At 47.0% G+C, this 14,972-nt stretch overlaps 1 protein-coding gene across 1 annotated transcript in view; it reads right to left on the bottom strand.

Moving 5' to 3' along the window:
- The window catches only part of HTR5A (5-hydroxytryptamine receptor 5A), an 86,890-nt gene that overhangs the window by 20,551 nt on the left and 51,367 nt on the right, over window positions 1–14,972 (bottom strand). The gene's annotated exons all lie outside the window — the stretch shown is intronic.

Raw genomic sequence — 14,972 nt, 5'->3', positions numbered from 1 at the left:
ATTTTGTCCAGGTTCCTCCCTCTGCACAGATTCTTCCTTCCCTAGATTCTGAGTATCAGCTATTGATGGCTCATAGCTACGTCCTTCATTGGGAGTTGAGCTCTGCTGCATAAAACAGCCTTGCCAATGTTGTCCCATCCCAGCAGGTGACCTGAAACCAGTGACTGACTGATGCAGGGATACAGATTCTCAGCTTCCTTGCCTCAATCTAGGACAGTTCCGATAAGCGACTCCTCAAAGCCCCTGAAGGATCGGTTGAGGTCTCGATTGTAAACACACTGAACATCTATTGCAGTATTCAGCAAGTTCAAATGCTTAGATAAACATAAAATACATAGCCTAGGAGAGTTCATCTTCTGAGGAAAAAAATCAAAATGCATGTGCCACAAAATGACGTTTCAGTCAACAATAGACTACATACACAATGATGGTCCCATAAGATTATGATGGAGCTAAAAAAAAAAAAAGTCCTATCACCTAATGAGTCATAATAGCACAACATATTACTCACCTGTAATGCTGATGTAAATAGTAACATTGTACACCTTCACGGCATAGGAGCAATAGGCTATCCATGCAGCCTAAGGTATAATAGGTTATCCCGTATAGATTTGTATAAATACACTCTATGATGTTTGCACAACAACAAAATCACTTAACCATGCATTTCTCAGAACATACTCCTATTGTTAAGTGACACATGACTGTACCTATTTATTGGATAAAGTTACTCACTAGCCTAAACTGAGTAAATTATTGAGATGAGATTACTTGAAGTATCTTATTCTAGAATAGAAATTATTTGTCTCTACTTTCTTATTTGTCTCAACTTAGAAATGTCCCACGATGTAAGAGGCTAAACATGAATCTTCAAAGAGTCATTATATTCATAACATTAAATTATTATCTTGGGAAGTGTCTAACAGTGGGATATGTAACATTTCTTGTTAATAGCCAAGTATCTTTTACTCATAGACTAGGTGCACAAACCACAGTTATTCTTGGTTTGCTTTTGCCCCTAGCATTCCTCAGGTATCTGAATTAAAGTGAAAGAAAACAGCAATGTGTGGGGAAAGGGCTGGGAAATAACCAAGGCCCTTTTTCCCCTGCCTCTTTTTAACCAGGCCAATAAGCTGCATCTGCAGTTTACCAGGCACATTTCAGAAAAGCTACTTTTATAATAGGCATTTCCTCCTCTTTGGCAGTGGGGTGAAAGCGAGAACGAGTCTGGCATTTTGTGAGGTCAAATCTGTCTTCAGTTACTAGAACCATCTGGCTTTTTGGAGGATGGCCCCAGTACTCAAATGGCTGACTATACTGTTGAGGGAAAGCCATACAGAGAAATACATTTTTACATAAGCTGTTTCTTGCAAAGAAAAGAATGATGGTCCTTGAGGACACCCTGAAGCCCAGAGCTTGCATAAGTTTCTCCCACCCCTTCCCTAGCTCTTCCTCCAGCCTGGGAGCTGTGGCAGGTGTCTCTACCCCACTCCACCCCCAGGCGACAGCCACTCCCTCAGGGTCTGCTCCCTCCCCTTCTCCTGGCTTCAAGACTAAAACCAGGGTTAAGGGGTAGCATTACCTGGCTAGGCCTGATAAGGGGGAAAATGTCTATAACTGAAGGATTTGCAAGGAGTGTCTACAAGATCCCAGCAAGAATGAAGGGAGGACCCCAGGGACGAGATTTCGAGGGAGATTGACAAATGTCATCTGCTGGAGCAGATATAAAACTGAATAAGGAAGAACTTGTAGATTTGGGAGCACTCTCTCAGGACATGTTTATGGCAGCACGATTCACAATTGCAAAATCGTGGAACCGATCCAAATGCACATCAATCAATGAGTGGATAAAGAAACTGTGGTGTATATATACATGATAAAACACTACTCACCCATAAAAAGGAATGAGTTAATGGCATTCTCAGTGACCTGGATGAGATTGGAGACTATTCTTTTTTCGTGTGTTTGTTTGAGATGGAGTTTTACTCCTGTTGCCCAGGCTGGAGTGCAATGGCACGATCTTGGCTCACTGCAACCTCCACCTCCTGGGTTCAAGCGATTCTTCTGCCTCAGCCTCCCAAATAGTTGGGATTACAGGCACCTGCCACCACTCCTGGCTATTTTTTGTATTTTTAGTAGAGACAGGGTTTTAGCATGTTGGCCAGGCCGGTTTCAAACTCCTGATCTCAGGTGATCCACCCACCTCAGCCTCCCAAAGTGCTGGGATTGCAGGCATGAGCCACTGCGCCTGGCCTGGAGACCATTACTCTAAGTGAATTAACTCAGGAATGGAAAACAAACATCGTATGTTCTCACTAATATGTGGGAGCTAAGCTACCAGGACACAAAGGCGTAAGAATGACACAATGGACTTCGGGGACTTGGGGGGAAGAGTGGGATGGGGTAAGGGATAAAAGACTGCAAACAGGATGCAGCATATATTGCTTGGGTAATGGGTGCACCAAAATCTCACAAATCACTACTAAAGAACATACTCATGTAACCAAATACCACCTGTACCCCAGTAACCTGCGGAAAAATAAAATAAATAAATAAACCTAAAAAAGAAAGAACTTGTAGATTTGGGGGCACTCTCTCAGGACACGGAACCAGGAAGGACACCGTGGGGTTTGGCATTTGCCACTAGTGTGGCTATCAGCAGCCTGGGGAAAGTGATGGGTAATTAGTTGTGGAAATCCTGAGCTGCCTTGGCAGATGGGAGAGGAAGGAATAAAAGGCTGAGGGAAGTGGGCTTCTGGGACAGATAGATTATGTAAGGCTGGAAGATTCAGAGGATTACATTCCTGGGGGGCCCAGAGGAAGCCCCCTTCACCGAGGTCTTCAAGAAAGAACTAGTGAAAAGCTCAGTGGTAGATCCCCTTGGAGGCCAGGAATAATGGTAAGCGGCTGATCACACACACCCTGAGATCACAAATATCCACGGATCACACACACCCTGAGTTCACAAATATCCACGCATCACACACACACTGAGTTCACAAATATCCACGGATCACACACACCCTGAGTTCACCAATATCCACGGATCACACACACACTGAGTTCACAAATATCCACGGATCACACACACCCTGAGTTCACAAATATCCACGGATCACACACACCGTGAGTTCACAAATACCCACGGATCACACACACCGTGAGTTCACAAATACCCACGGATCACACACACCGTGAGTTCACAAATATCCACGGATCACACACACTCTGAGTTCACAAATATCCACGGATCACACACACCGTGAGTTCGCAAATATCCTCGGATCACACACACCCTGAGTTCACAAATATCCACGGATCACACACACCGTGAGTTCACAAATACCCATGCAGATGTGTCAAGCGGCAGGGGCCAGGCAGAGGCACTTGGTCACCAGAAGCTAGAAGCTCACGGTGACCATAATGCCAAGGAGCTGTGGCCAAGGGGTCTTGACCCCCTGGGATATGGGGAGAGGATTAAGAGAGCATGGCACCCCCAAGGCCAAAATAAGCCGGCCAGCAGCCAGGGTGCTGCTTTGACTTCTACCACCCAAATCAGGAAAACCTAAAAGCCACAATCCCTTGCAGACTGAGACCAATTTCCAGAGCTACAACCCACTGACTAAAAAGGAGGTCGGGTCCTAGCGGGAAGGACCCGGCAATATCATGTCTCGTATATGCCATCACAATTCCCCTAGTCCTTTCCCAGAGAGACCCACAGCCATCTCCTCAAGTGGCTGAATACAACCAAAAGCAGAATGCCCACACATGTTGAGGATTAGTATACCCAGGATCACCCATTTGTTATTAAAGCTTTCTAAATTCCCCTCACCCTCAGCTCTCACCTTAGCAGGTTACCTGGTGGTGTCCGTTGAACCTCAGTTCCTGAGGGGTCTGGACTCTTGGGAATCATACCTGCCCCAGCCAGCAGCACCTGCCTGTTCTCAGGTACAATGAGGACCCAGAAGGGAAGTCCTTTTCTTTCCAGCCCCGTGACCAGAGACCACCAATCCACGCATCCTCACATCGGGCCACACTCAGTGGATTGCTAGGTACTTTGGTTGCCTCTTCTTCACCCCATTGATGAGAAAGTGATAGCCTGCCCTAAACAGTATAAGATGGCAGAACACGTGACACCTGGCCCTGGACAGACATGATCAATGGCAGTTTCTCAGTCACATAGACTCACAGCCCAGGGAGGAGGTCCCTGTGCCACATGAGGCCGCACTTGGGAGCAGAGTGCACTGGTCGGGGGAGGGGGAAGAAGGCTTTGTAGTGACAGGGGGTGGGCCGGTTGATAAGGAGGGTATTGTGGTGGCTCATTCCAGGAGGAGAATGTGAACAGCCTGTTTGAATAATTACAATAGTTGGCTGGAAGGTGGAACCCATTATGTTGAGGGCCAGGTGGGATGCAGCCCGCCCACCTGCTGGGAGAACTCCCTGGGTAGGAGTCTTTCCCACTGGGGGGTGGAGATGGTGAGTATCTGGGGAGAGAAGAGGACCTCAGGGGTTAGACCTTGGAGCCCTGGAGGCCCAAAGGTGTCAAGGCAGCATTTGAACTTATATGTCTTACAATATGCCAGGTGTCCTACTTAAATAGCTTCAACCATTGGGGAAAGTTCTTCTATCTGCAGTCTTTCAAGGGCATCCCTGAATGTGACTGTAACACAGCTGTCATGCATTTGCACCCATAAAATGAGCCAAGTGAATCATCAACCAAGCTCAGGTTTCTCCTTCCTCCTCCTTCACTGATCATATGGGAGCTCCAACAATGCCGTAGCAGGAACTGGGGCAGTGGCTGTGGTGGAACTGTGATGGGCAATGAGGGGGGTTGAGCTACCTGCTCATGCAATCAGGCCCCTGGAGCTATTGTGGGTCCATACCTCCACCTACCTTTTCTTTCAGGCAAAGCCAGCAAAGAGATTAACTTCTGGAAATTTTGTCCCATGGGAAGATGGTCATTGATTCCTGTGTTTCAGAAGCACACCTAATTGGGGCCTTAAGGCAGCAACGGTCCTCTGCCAGCGGGTGCCAACACATGTCACAGACCCTGCAGTGAAGAGGCTGCACCTTTTTTCTATTAACTGATCAATAGTGAAAACGCCATGAGGCAATGGGTGTGAGTGGAGGGAGAGGCTGTGGTGATAGGAGCAGGCAGCAGGGGGGCCTGAGTCATCTGCCCATGGCATTTGCTTAGCATTCTGATGTGCTCAGTGCCTAGTCCCCCAGGCTATTTCTGTTTAATAATTGAATGCTTCCATGCGTGCCACCTTGATGATTCTGGCGTCTGATCGATCCACCTGTTTGCAATGATTAGTTAGGTTGCTTTCACTGCAATTTGGACTTACTGAAGAGCTCTCTTTTTCTCCTTCCCTTAAAACTGGCAGCCCTATTAGTTACTTAGGGTAGATGCACCTGATAGCAATAATGTAACTTAAGCCGACCCTAAGAATGACCCCATATGGCAGACACACCTGAATGTGTGTTCAGAGTGGTGAGTGAGGACAATCTGGAGATTCATTCCTTGGCTATGAGGACTATCTGAGCACCTGACCTGTCCCACAGAACGCAGGCAAGGCAGGGGTTCAAGCCCCTTTGTTTTGGGTTAAATGGAGGTTTCTAGGTAGAAGTCGCTAGAAGGAGGTGTGAAGGGAAAGTCTGGGGGCCCAAAAATGACTAAGCTAAAGGGAAAAGTCAAGCTGGGAACTGCTCAGGGCAAACCTGCCTCCTACTCTATCCAAAGTCATCCCTCTGCTCACTGAGATGGACGCATGATGGCCTCCTTTGGAGAGGTCAATCAGAAACTCAAAAGAATGCAACCACTTGTCTCCCACCTACCTGTGACCGGGAAGCCCCCTCCCTGCTTCGGGTTGTCCCTGCTTTTCTGGACAGAACCACTGTACTTCTTACATATATTGATTGATGTCTCACGTCTCCCTAAAACGTATAAAACCAAGCTGTGCCCTGGACACATGTCATCAGGACCTCCTGAGGCTGTGTCATGGGCAGGCATACTCAACCTTGGCAAAATAAACTTTCTAAATTAACTGAGACCATCTCAGCTATTGGGGGGTTCGCAGAGGGTGTTGTGAAAATGTCCTGTAAACTGCATGCTTTCCATGGGCAGTAGCAGTTCTCCTCCCTGCCTGCAACCATGGGCCACCCTGTATGTAAGTTCCCCTCAGTAACCCCAACTCTCATTTGCTGGTTCTTGGTCTCATCTTTGGCCTCTTAAACTTGGTGCCATTCCTATTAAGTTAACAGGAGCCTGGTGCAACAGTTACCTGGAAAATGGGCTAGAGAAATGTAGCCCCAGTTCCAGGACAAGCATTGTACCACTTTCTTCAAGGTGGTGACCTTTCACTTTAGAGAGGATATTCTAATATACCCCATGCTACTAGATGTCCTTCCAGAAACATCTCTTGGGGCTCATGTCCCGTCTTCTAGCGGGCATTTTTTTTGGGATTTCTGTTGAATTTGCTAATTCCTCCTCAGCAGGTGCAGTTGGAATCGCATTATCAATATAACGACCATCTGGTATTATTTGGGATGTCAAGTTCCTTCAAGATGATATAATATGGAGGGCAGAAGAATTGACAAAGCCATGACATAACAAAATGAAGGTCAAAGTGGGTTGTTTCTGTTTGTTGTTTGTTTTTGCCCACTCGGTTACTGCATACCAGGTTCCAGGGTTTATGTTTATTTACTCCACCAAAAATAAGGCATCTGGGACGACAGCTGCTATCACCATAATCCACATTGATTACCCAAGACCCATTCACTCATCTTTTATGCCAGCCAAGCAGATGATTTAAATAGTGATACCTTAGGAACTGACCCCTTGCACTCTAATCTCCAAAATTCCCTCAGGATTACAGGGGTGCTACAGGGAGCTGTTTCACAGAATTTTACTTAGCCCTTCTTTTCCACACCAATTTTTACTTCACAGATGAGGGAGCTGATGTGGATATTCTGCAGCTGATTAAGCGTCTCTATTCTAAGCATTCAGGAATGGCGTGGGGGCAGCCACGGTTTGAGTCCGTGTGCTCACTGGGCCCACAGCAGGATAGACTTGGGCCAAGATTTTATCTCCTGACTTCCACAGTCCCCACTCTGACTGGCACAGCGTGGTGGTAGGCAGAGGCCCCAGAGAGCCACGTTAGTGCAGATACAGTTTCTTATTTGAGTCACCCTGCTCCCAGCAAATTATGAGACAGAACATTGGGTATAAGCAGTTCGTTTGGGAGGTGATCTCTGAAAGCAGGAGCAGGGAAGCAGAGAGAGTGGGTGTGAGGAAGGAGGAGCCAATAAAAAGACACTGGAGAAGGCCACGTGCGGTGGCTCATGCTTGTAATCCCAGCACTTTGGGAGGCTGAGGCGGGCGGATCACAAGGTCAGGAGTTCAGGACGAGCCTGGCCAATATAGTGAAATCCTGTCTCTACTAAAAATACAAAAATTAGCCAGGTGTTGTGGCAGGTGCCTGTAATCTCAGCTACTTGGGAGACCAATTCAGGAGAATCGCTTGAACCTGGGAGGTGGAGGTTGCAGTGAGCCAAGATCGTATCACTGCACTCCAGCCTGGGCGACAGAACGAGACTCCATCTCAGAAAAAAAGACACTGGAGAGCTGGTGTCCACTGTGGACAAGCTGGGTGTGCTCCCCCTAAAGTCCATCCCTGAAGGGCAAGAGGCCACAACGCTCGCCTACTGGCTCCTGCACCCCATTGGTTGACGTTTGCTCCCAAGGCGTCACCACCTTGCTTCTGGGAGGCTTCTGCGTGCAGGTGCAGGCTAAGTCCTCAGTCCTCATGGCTGTGGAGCAAGCCCCGAGGCAGGAGGGTGTAGAAAGTGTGGAGTGCCACGCTGTGGGGTGCATGAAACTGTCCTGCTGAGCCGCAGCTGAGGTCAGAACCGGACCCCAGAGAAAGGGAACTTCCCCACAGCCAGTGCCTAAACGTCCTGCAGGGGTGTGCATTGCCCCTGCACACTGGTAAGGGGCCAGCAGTCTCCCTGAAGACTTTTGAAGGGAGACATGTAGTTTGCAGGTATGGCCACATTGTAGGGAATTTCCCCAAAGGGGCCCAGCCTTCTATTCAATCAAGAGGCCCCAGGACCAGGAGCAGGTCCGGTGAGGGACTTTGAAACTCAGCTGTAGGCCGGGTGCAGTGGCTCACGCCTGTAATCCCAGCACTTTGGGAGGCTGAGGCGGGCAGATCACCTGAGATCAGGAGTTCGAGACCAGCCTGGCCAACATGGTGAAACTCCATCTGTTTGTACTGAAAATACAAAATTACTCCAACTTCATTTTGTACTGAAATACAAAAATTAGCCAGGTGTGGTGGTGTCTGCCTGTAGTCCCAGCTACTCAGGAGGCTGAGGCAGAAGAATCGCTTGAGCCGGGGAGGTAGAGGTTGCAGTGAGCAGAGATCGCGCCATTGCACTCCAGCCTGGGCAAGAAGAGCAAAACTCCATCAAAAGCAAAAACAAAAAACAAAGATCAGCTGTGGCAACTTGAGTCTAATTTCTGTCCACCAGACCCAGAAACATTTTTATTATTATTATTAAAGTTAACACCTTATTAGATTGCCCATATGTTCTATTCCTAAGGTTCCATAATTGACAAGCTACCTCCTGGGACCCTGGGATCAAAATGCTTTGATTGTCTCTTTCCCTAGAGCCTATTATATAAATTTTGTCAACCATGTCTCTGACAGTTGTTTCCTCTCTGGGACCCCATGATTTCCATTCAGAGCAGGAGCCCAATTCAATGTGTCATTTTTCTTTCATCCTCTCTATCCTACCTACCACAGCTTCCAACTTTTCAAGGATGGGCTGGGTGCGGTGGCTCACACCTGTAATCTCACACTTTGGGAGGTGGAGGCCAGTGGAATGCTTGATCCCAGGAGTTCAAAACTAGCCTGGGCAATGTGGTGAAACCCTGTCTCTACAAAAAATATATATGCACAAAAATTAACTAGGTGTGGTGGTGCGTGCCTGTAGACCCAGCTAGTCAGCAGGCTGAGGTGGGAGGATCATTTGAGCCTGAGAGGCAGAGGCTGTGGTGAGCCAAGATCACGCCACTGCACTCCAGTCTGGGTAACAGAGCAGGACCCTATCTCAAAAAAACAAAAACAAAAACAACAACAACAACAAAAAACTTTTCAAGGGTGTTTCTGCTCCCTTTAACAATGCATTTCTGATTTTTTTCTTTTTTAATTTTCTATTTTGGAAAATTTCAAACTTACATAAAACTAAATCGACTGGCATAACACAATTTCACATACCACCATGACACATGGTTCCCTTCAGATGACACCTATTCAGGGGCAAACTCATAACTTATTTTCACATTTGTTCTCTTATTCTTTGGAAAAATTGCTGGTTTGTGAAAGACTACAGACATTAGGAAGTGACATTTGGCCCTGGGCCCCAATGGACAGAAAGCCTCTGGTTCTTCTAAGCATAGATATTGTGATTATATCTAGAACCCATTCTATTCTAGCAATTATCTTTTCCATATCTCTTCCTTCAAAAACACTTTTTAACCAAAATATACTTTAATATATTTGGTATCAACACATGAAAACTTTTTAGATAAAAGATTCAAAGGAACAGACGCACGTAGTCTGTGGAGACTTGTTCTCATTAATTCTTGTCATCTTCTCCCTTGAACAAGGTTCAGGCATATAAAACACACAGACTGTGCCCTTGGGAAAGTGAACAGAAACAGTCCTGATGGGGACAAAGCTCCACGTGACATGACCACGAATCTGGGCAAAATTTCTCTCCTTCCACAGCCCAGAAGACAGCACTGACCTAAGACTAGACACAGTACTACCAAGACACATCACCGATTCTGAGTAATGAGAACACACAGACCCGTGGGGGGAACAACTCACACTGGACCCTCTCGCAGGGTGGGGGGTGGAGGGTGGCAGGAGGGAGAGCATCAGGAAGAAGAGCTAGTGGATGCTGGGCTTAATACCCAGGCGATGGGATGATCTGTACAGCAAAGCACCATGGCACACGTTTACCTATGTAACAAACCTGCGCATCCTGTACATGTACCCCAGAACTTAAAATAAAAGTTGAAATCAGAGTGAATCAAATATCTTTACACCCTTGAAGTTTCAAAGCACAGGCCGGGCACGGTGGCTCAAGCCTGTAATCCCAGCACTTTGGAAGGCCGAGACGGGCGGATCGTGAGGTCAGGAGACCGAGACTATCCTGGCTAACATAGTGAAACCCTGTCTCTACTAAAAAAAATACAAAAAACTAGCCGGGCGAGGTGGTGGCCGCCTGTAGTCCCAGGTACCCGGGAGGCTGAGACAGGAGAATGGCGTAAACCCGGGAGGCGGAGCTTGCAGTGAGCTGAGATCCGGCCACTGCACCTCAGCCTGGGCGACAGAGCAAGACTCCGTCTCAAAAAAAAAAAAAAAAAAAAAAAAGAAGTTTCAAAGCACAATCAACAGTTAAAAATGTAAGCCACAGAGTGCTTTGGAGTGACCTGTATTCTCTGAGATGTGTGTGTCCAGCAATCGTAGCTCAGCACGTGACTTATTCGGAAGGGGTGACACCAGAAACACCGCCGAGATCAGGAAGAAAGCTGACTCTTTGGACTCTTACTCCAAGTCTCCTTGGGCCAGATTTCCAACAGTTGCTCAACTCACTTCTCAGGTTGGAAGTAGCACCTGGCGTGGTGGCCTATGCCTATAATCCCAGCACTTTGGGAGGCTGAGATGGGCAGATCACTTCAGTGCAGGAGTTTGAGACCAGCCTGGGTAACACGGCGAAACCCCATCTCTACAAAAAATTAGCCAGGCATGGTGGCGTGCACCTGTAGTCCCAGCCACTCGAGAGGCTGAGATGGGAGGATCCCCTGAGACCCGGGGAGGCCGAGACTGCAGTGAGCCGTGATAGCACCACTGCACTGCACTCTAGCCTGGGCGACAGAGTGAGACCCTGCCTCGAAAAAACAAGAAACAAAAACAAACAAACAAAAGAAGAAGTAGCATGTTGGCAGGGAATGGGGACTGGCACCTAGGGGGAGGCAACTGATGGATGGTGTGACATGATAGTGACGGGTGTGAGGAGAGGCAGCAGGCTGGTGCAGTGCAAATATGCATGGAGTCCATGCAGGGTGAACGGCTTTAAAAATGGGTCAAGTTCAGATCCTGTAGGTTGTGAATGTGGAAAGAGTGATTAATCATAGTTCAATAAGAGCTCCAGATGAGCACAGCTTAACCCCAAAGCACACGTTACTCTTTAAGAGGCCAAGCTCTATAGGGAATGGTTAGAGGATTGCTGTACTAATGTCATGAGTCATCTCCACTCAACTGAGAGGGTGCAACTATGAGCTGAGTTTTTGAATCCCTCCCTGGATGACTCCTCTACTTCTGCTCTCTGCATTGTAGCCATGGCGCTGATTCCTCCGGAAGTCAGCACTGATGCATGGACGGAGCATCAGCCCTGCAGCCTGGATTCCAGTCCTGACCCTGACAGATTAGCTCTGTGACCACTGCTAAATGCTCTCCTCTCACTTACAAAACTGGACAACAGTGTCCGCCCTGCCTCGGAGTCACAGCGTGGGGGTAAGGATCAAATGCTTCTGCGGACAGCAATAAGCATCGCAGCCTGAATGCAGCAAAATCTCATCACAGTGTCCTAAGAAACGGACAAAAGCACAATGAGCTCTGCTACCCTGTTCCTTCTAATGAGGTTGATACTGCTCTGTTCTCAAGGTGCTGTGATTTTCCTCAATGCAAAACTCTTCAGAATACGTAATATGGCTCACCAATGGTTAGTGGTCTCTACACTTTAGCCACATTTTCCAATAGTGGGGGTGGGTTTCATGGAGTCCATTCATGCTAAGACCCCAATCATATCCTAAGGAGTTGGCCATCTGCATGCGCATATCACACATGCAAGGGGGTGATATCTGCCTAGTTCTTTAAGGCACCCTGACCTCTGACAGCACAACCTGTAGGCTCTTCTACAGGTTAAGCTTCTAACATCACAGACATAAAAGCAGTCATCCAGACTCACAAGACTCCCCAACGCTGACTGCCTCACCTGTCTCAACTGCTTCATTTTAAATCTTCCCCAGACTCAAGACTTCACTTTTGCCCTAACTGCAGTCTCTGTCTAGTAAATGTTCCTTCCCACGCTCACACGTTGGCTTTCCCATGAGAATGCCCATTTCATTCTCCCCTGCCATTCCTGGCATCCTTTGTTGCCTTGATGTCCCAGTTCAACGCTCAACCCGGGCTTCACTGGTGCACTTCCATACCCAGATGTTAGGCAGCCGGGTGTGGAAAACGTTGGAGCCAGGAGCACTGCATTGGGTGAGCCGGCTCTCTTATCCAAGAGGACCCAAGTTTAACCATCTCTACAAGTAAAGTTGGACTCCAAGAGTATGTTTCAGATTGTTTTCTGAGGGTCCCTAGTGTCCAGATGTGGAGATTCTGATCAGAATAGGCTTCAAGCAAACACGCTCACCGTCAACAAGAGCATTTTAGTTTTTGTCCGTCCATATAGGAGTTCTACATAAGATCTTGTTCTTAAACTAATTGAAAACCATTTTCCGGCCGGGCGCGGTGGCTCATGCCTGTAATCCCAGCACTTTGGGAGGCCGAGGCGGGCAGATCACGAGGTCAGGAGATCGAGACCATCCTGGCTAACATAAGGAAACCCTGTTTCTACTAAAAATACAAAAAATTAGCCAGGCGTGGTGGTGGGCACTTGTAATCCCAGCTACTTGGGAGGCTGAGGCAGGAGAATGGCGTGAACCTGGGAGGCAGAGCTTGCAGTGAGCCGAGACTGCGCCACTGTACTCCAGCCTGGGGAACAGAGCAAGACTCCATCTCAAAAAAAAAAAAAAAAAAAAAAAAAATTTCCAAAATAATCTGTTGTGTCTCTTCCATCGTCAGTGCCATGAACAAGGTTGACCTCAATATCACCAAGCTTCCCCCAGCCATGCTGACTGGCAGGAACCACAGCCCTGATGCTGACTGTGTGTGACAACCTTGAGTGGCCATCACCAACTTGGGAAGAGCTGTCTGAAGACCTGAAGACCTAGCCATAACCACAAGGCAAGAACAGCCTCCTCAGGCAGGAAAAACCTGCTACACCCGCCAAGTGCAGGCCCAACTGGTGGTTGCAGTTTGGAATTGGTTCGAAAGACTAATTAAAATAAGAAAGAAAATAAACACTGACTCGGCCCATGGCTACTATAGGTAGTGTCGCCCCACCAACATTTGGCCCCCACATAGGCAAGAGGATAGCTAAGATTTCTATCTAGTAGAGTATTTCTCAACACCTAAATCATGCCTTCCTCTGATGACTTTTACATGTTCATTTTCATTTCTTATCCTCATCCCAAATAGGAACATCACTGCCCCTTCATCAATAAATGACTGAGTTCTGACTCTTGAGCCAAAGAAAGACATTGCATCTGTATCTAACGTTCTAACCTTATTTTTGTCTCATTTAATCTTATCCCATCTTTTCACTGTCCCGCAAGACTACCATCCCCTCATTCATGACAAGTATTAGGACAATAGTAACTTTCTTATTTTTGCCCCTAACTGTCCCTTTTATCTAGATCTTCCAGGAGGAAGCAAACTACATTCTTTGAGGCCCATGAAGCAGTGACTAATGCTCATCTGAATAAAAATGGAGTGAAACCATGAGACTGGGTCAAGGTCTCATATTCTACCCCTGAGAATTATGAGATTTCTCCAAGGTTAAGCTCAGTCACTCAGGAAAATAATGTAATGGCATAGCTAAGTGAATGCTGTATATGCTCTGAATGTATGTATGCAACAACCATCTGCTGCCCTGTGTATTATTTTGCAGTCATTTTTAACCAAGAATGCAGTTGGCTGCAAGGATGGCAGGTGAGCAGTGATTCCAAAACAAGATAATCTGGCATAACAAGAAGCCTGGGGACAGAAGGCCTAGGGCTAGTGTAGGGGCTTGGTGGTACCATCGTGTGTGTGTGTGTAAAATCCATGCAAATATACATAAAATGCTTGAGAAATTGAATTGTGGAGTATTTAGGTTCAATGTCTCCAGAGTCCCCAGAACTAATGTATTTCTCATAATACTGTATTTCTCATGTATTTGAAATGATTATGTATTATCATTTCAAAAATGCACTTTTTATAGGAAAAGCATTTGAGGTTTCCATAGTTCTTTTATAGAATTTGGTGTGCTTCACCTAGAAAAATAAACCTATGTAAATGAAAGCAAGGCCAGGTTCGGTAGCTCATGCCTGTAATCCCAGCACTTTGGGAGGCCAAGGCGGGCTGATCACGAGGTCAGGAGACCGAGACCATCCTGGTTAACAGAGTGAAACCCCGTCTCTACTAAAAAAAAAAAAAATAGCCGGGTGTGGTGGCATGCACCTGTAATCCCAGCTACTCGGGAGGCTGAGGCAGGAGACTCGCTTGAACCCAGGAGGCGGCGGTAGCAGTGAGCCCAGATTGTGCCACTGCACTCCAGGCTGCAGGACAGAGTGAGACTCTGTCTCAGAAAAAAAAAAAAAAAGAAAGAAAGCAATGGCATTACTATGGAGAATATGACATCTCAAACTTTAAATTCCAAGTGCTTGATGTTTTCCCTGCTAGTTCTACCCCGGAATCAATTGTAAAAGAGAGAAAATACCATGGATCAAGGTCAAAGGCATTTGAACCAGACACAAAAATGCAATAGAGGCTCCGATGCCAGGTAGAGAAAATGTTAGGGGAAAAAAGATTCAGGTGAAAATGTGTCCTGAGTCCCTCAGAAATGTGACACCCAGAAGGTGACACGGACTGAAAACTTCAGCAGCAGTTGCTAGGCCGGAACCCCCAGGGAGAAAGTCAGGTTAATCAAGGAAAGACAGGCCCCTGTCTCCATGCCAGGAAGCTATTAGAAAAAAAGATACTTTTTTAAATGAGCAAAAATACAATAGACACTTCATGTGTGAC

This window comes from Macaca mulatta, chromosome 3, assembly GCF_049350105.2.
Source record: "Macaca mulatta isolate MMU2019108-1 chromosome 3, T2T-MMU8v2.0, whole genome shotgun sequence".
NCBI lineage: Eukaryota > Metazoa > Chordata > Mammalia > Primates > Cercopithecidae > Macaca > Macaca mulatta.
Note: the sequence above shows the minus strand (reverse complement) of the source record. Positions and strands in the feature narration are given on the sequence as shown.